Genomic DNA, 5,600 nt, shown 5'->3' with positions numbered 1-5,600 from the left:
CCGTTCTCATCAGGGAACCTGCCTATAGAGGGTGACCCTTAATCCTTCGGGATGATATTTCAGTAGATCCACACAGATAGTGTTTGTACTCGTGGAATGGTACTGACACCCTTCCAACTGGGGTTACAGGTTGGACCCTAATTTATTCAAAGAGGGGCATCTCGGTTAGATGATTACCTTCCACAGTTTCAGTTTTAGTCTCAGTATAGAACTCAGTCCAGTTTTACAGAATCAGGACTGTTACGAATAGTTACCTAGTTATTAGTAATTCAGTTATCAATAATCTCAGAGATCAGTTACTCAGTTATCAAAGCTTAGATTTCAGTTTTAGTATATATATGTATATGTGCATTATTGCATATTCAGTATTTATAGTAGTTTCAGTTATCCATGTACTCTTATTCAGTTATATTCATATCACTCAGTCAGTTATTGTTCATGCATATAAACCCATGCATTTCAGCCTTACCTCATCTAGCATACCAGTACATTTCACGTACTGATCGCATACTCTTTTCTTGTGCTATGATGTATCATATCATAGGTTCGGATGCTTAGGTTTCTTACTGGCTTAGTTAGATTCAGTTAGCAGCAGCAGATTCAGTAGTGAGTCCTCATCTATCGAGGATATTATTTATTTCAGTATTACAGTAGATTCATTATTCTATTAGTCGGAGTAGTTGGGGGCTTGTCCCATTAACTCCACATTCAGATAATTCAGTTAGAGACTTTTCAGACTAAACTAGTTCAGATAGTATTCAGTTTTCAGATTTCATTATCAGTTGCTATATTTATCAGTATTCTGATTGTGAACCTTATGGCATTTCAGCCTAACTTCTGTATTATTTCATATTATTATTCAGTTCTTATAGCAAGTACCAGTCATAGGTTAACTTGTGGTCTTTCGGGACGTAAGCACCGTGTGGCGTCCGGGGTGCAAACTCAGGACGTTACATTTAATTCTTGCATATTATTAGTACAAATTACTAGACTTCATAAATTTATGAATCTCAAGAATAGTCCACCAAAGATAAGATTTACGTACTTATTTTGTCCAAAAGCCGATCTTGATTTTCTATATTTTTATATTTGTTCCTTGTGGAATCTGTAAAGCATATATATACTTTGATATTGATTAATCATCACACTCACAAAATAATCTAAAATTGTTTGAAGGAAAATAATCAATCAAGAACACGAAGTGTTTTCAAGATTCATTCGATTTGTTTCACTACTCTATAGTGTAATCTTATATAAGTAATACAAACTGCATCGTACAAATTCACAATATTTTAGCCGTACCTGTTACTGAAGATTACTCCAATATTTGATGAAATTGCTTTCATAATCTACCATAGTAATTCTTCACGGAGAAGAAGAGATTTTATTTAGAAGAGAGATGTCCTTGCCTGAATTTCCAAGAAGAAAAACTAACATTCTTTTCTCATAAAGAGATCTTAAAATAGGAGTCTTTATATTTCTGAAGTAGCACAACTTTTTAGATGTTCCGATTTGACCACACGGGTGATCCATTTTAAATTTACAACATTGCTGGTGGATAATCACCTATAACGAGGCCGACAAATCTACAACATTTACATCTATCTATATTTACAATATATAATATATTAGAAGTGTGAATATCTTTTAAAAAATGCGATTCAAATTTTTTACCTTTCAATTAAAGTCTTCGGCTTAGGGCAAATCATCTTTTTACCTTTTTTTCTTCAATTATTATAATAATAAATATTGATTATATTTAATATATAGAAAATTTTAGTTTCCCTAAATAAATAGGAAGTAAAAATCCTAAGCACGATAAAATTTTCTAAACGTTTACTAATTTACTTCTATAAAAATAGCTAACTTACAGATTTTATTCATTGACTTCGCCTCAAAGTTTTCTTTTTTCAAATACTTATGTAAATTCTATGAACATTGAAAATCTTTTTGTATTTTTATGTTGTTTTTCAAAATGATTTATTTTTTTTGCTTCTACCTTTGTTGATGTTTTACCTTTTTTATGCATTTAATAAATATAGAATCAACTCTATATATGATGATGGGACTTTGTGGTGGAATCATTGAGTCATCATTAGTGGCTTTGGTTAGAAAATACAATCAGAATAAAATGATATGCCGCAGATCCTTGATATTCTTTATATATTAAGTGTATGTGAGATAATAAATTGTGTGATAAATATATAAGTAGATATTGTTATTTCTTTGCTCAATAGTCATGATTTTGATTGTCCTTAGTGCATCATCCAAAAATTAATAAAAAATTTGACAACTCAATAGTTTAATTTAATATTTGTATTTCATTATTTTTAAATTATATAATTATTCTAAATTTTACATGGATTAATTTACCAGATAACTATATAACTTAGCAAACATCGACTCCTAATTATTCTATTTAGCTTAAACTTCAATTAATTATAATTTATATCCCTTGACCTATTAATTATCCCTAATTACAATTCATAATCTCTCATGTATTTTCTCCTTTTTCTCTATTTTTTATTACTCTCCTTTTTTTTTTCCTTTTGTAGTTTTTTTCTTCATTTTTTCTTTTTACTATTTTTTTGTTTTCTCTTTTTTTTTTCACTTTTTTTTCTTTTTCGTTTTTTTCCTTTTCATTTTTCTCCTTCTTTTCATTTGTGTGAACTAGCAAATACAAATACAAGTGTGGACTATAAAATACAAATACGAATACAAATGCTTACGAAAACATACAAATACAAGTGCAAACTATAAAATGCAAAACATACAAGTACAAGTGTGAACTATCATTTGTATTTTTTAATTATTGAAAAGGAACTTTTGATTTTCTTTCTATGAATACTTGTTTGTATTTATTGATAGTAGTTCTATTTATTGATACAAATATATACAATCCAAATTTTTATAAAAATACAGATTGTATTTGTAAAATTATTTGTTTCATTTGCTTGTAATTGCATTTGTATCAAGTGATATTTGTTTATTTATAAATACGAATGATAATTTTGACATATAAATACAAAACGGTACATTTGTATCAAATGATACATTACATATTTATATATTTTAGAATCAAGAAAATACAACTCGTGCATTTACTTGTTTGTATACAACTACAAATGATAAATTGTATATAATCATGGCTAAATACATTAGGCAATCAATTTACAAATACAAATTCAAAATAATTTTGTAAAAATGAAAAGGCATCTATGAAAATATAATACAAATACAAATATAATTTAAATATACAAACACAATAAAATCACAATACAAATATAATCCAATATAATATATAGTCAATTATAAAATACAAATACAAAAAAGTTCTTTAAAATACAAGTGCGAATTATATAAAATATAAATGATGGTGCGAACTAACATATACAAATACAAGTGCGAACTATAAAATACAAATACAAGCGCGAACTTTAAAATATAAATACAAATACAAATACAAATATAGTTGTATCAATATATACAAAAGTATAAATGACGGTGCAACTTCAAATATGATAAATAATTATGGTATTTATGTTATCATCCATGATTTGTGTTCGCGTAGGCATATTTTTCAAAAATACAAAAAATATATAATAGAACCAGAAAAAATGATAAAGAAATAAGTACTAAAAATGAAAAAAAAAAAGAAGAGAAATAGAAGTTATAGCTAGAAGAGAGAAAAAAATAAAAATGGAAAAAAGAAGAAAAAATGAGGAAAACCTGAAAAAACAAAAATATAAAACAATAAAAAATGAGAGTGTTTTTGGCGAGACTAAATATGTAGTGTATTTATGTTTTTTATGAATACAGATCACTGAGTAAAAAATAAATACAACGGTTGCGAATCGTATACAACGCATAAATGGTACTGTATTTATATTTTATATGAATACAGACTATTGATAAAATCGAATCAACGTGTGTAAATTGAATACAATGACTATAAATGGTAATTATATAAAATATGGCTATAAAATGTGAGTTTTACAATAAAGTATAACTATTTTTAAAAGATCCCCATTAATAGATATGGTAGTCGAGAAATCAACTCGATATAATAGTTAGATGTGCAACTGATGATATAATTGTTTCTTATTTTTTAGAAATCTGATTAATTTATGATCGGGATAATTTTTTTTTATTTCGATTTTGATTTGAACAAAATGTAACTTTACATATTATATATGAAATATTCATAATCACCAATTGATAATAGATTCTCTCTTTTTGATAAATTTTGTGTTTACTCTTTCATTTAAAAATTTTTGATTGAAAAAGTGGACGAAACAAGAATGTTGTTATCGAGTGAAGTAGTCGAAAAAAGTCTAAACAAAAATGTCTAAGGTTTATCTTTTCCCCTTTCTTTTTTCTTTGTTTAAAACAAAAAATTGTATATTTTTAGACTCCAAAGTGTTATCGCATATCATGATTTAATTTGTTGTTTTGAAATCATCCTTTGAACATCTATAGCATTTGGCTTTGAATATTTTGTTACAAGTAGAATTTATTTGGCAAATTTGGATGGAAAAAAAGAACATAAGAAGAATTATATTTCGTTAAATTACATACTCATACAATTATTATAAGAAAAAATTATTCTTCTATTCTTAAAAATTTATCCTAAGTCTACCAAAGTTATAATCTAATTATTTTCTTATATGTAAGACTTTTCAAACAATTAAAATTTTAATTATTAAATCTTTTCTTATTTAAATTAAACTACAAACTCCTAATATTTTGAAATTTTAAATATAACGGAGTGTCCTAATATTTACAATTAAAGTTTCATAGTGATATCGATCCAAGATGGATAAGATCACGTTGAACAAATTGTTTTGTTGATCTGTATCAAGGATCAAGGTTAGTGTGAACTACTATATCTTAGAGTATCAATTTTTCTTGATAATTTAATTTCTTCATTGTATGAATGTATTTGCTAATTTAAATTTTATAGTTCAAACACATTGTTAATTTTTTTTCTTTTTTTTGTTTGCTTAAACCACCCAGTGTTCGGTATCCGCTTTTTAGGAGTCCGACTATATTTGAATTTACCTCGCGTCGGGCCTCATTTGGGAGGGAGAGCTCGCAACAGAATATTTGTCCATACTCTTAGTCGAACCCTCAACCTCTGGGTAGGTTGGGGCTGCTCCTTTCTGCTGCGCCACTATTGCTGTTGGTAACACATTATTAAATTTACTCATGAGTTGTATTTTTTTTTTTACATACTAACACAATATACATGTATAATGCATATACATGTAAATTACGTATACTTTTCACTAATTACTACTCTATATAAATGTGAGTGAAGTTTTTTTTTACATACTAACACGATATACTAGTGTAATACATATACATGTAAATTACGTATACTTTTCACTAATTACTTTACTACTCTATATAAATGTAAGTGAAGCAGAGAGGAGACGGTTGTCATGTGTGGGTTCCTCACAGGAGTATTTCGGTCTTTTTAAACTTCAGCTAGGGCGCATTATGGTATTTCCACACTCTTATTCTTGGTGGCCTTTTCATAGCAACACACGTGGCCAGACAGCTGCTATACCACTGAATAAGCTGAGAAGAACACCTTC

Source organism: Capsicum annuum, chromosome 6, assembly GCF_002878395.1.
Source record: "Capsicum annuum cultivar UCD-10X-F1 chromosome 6, UCD10Xv1.1, whole genome shotgun sequence".
Lineage (NCBI taxonomy): Eukaryota > Viridiplantae > Streptophyta > Magnoliopsida > Solanales > Solanaceae > Capsicum > Capsicum annuum.
The sequence above is the reverse complement of the archived record's forward strand: the minus strand, read 5'-3'. Positions refer to the sequence as shown.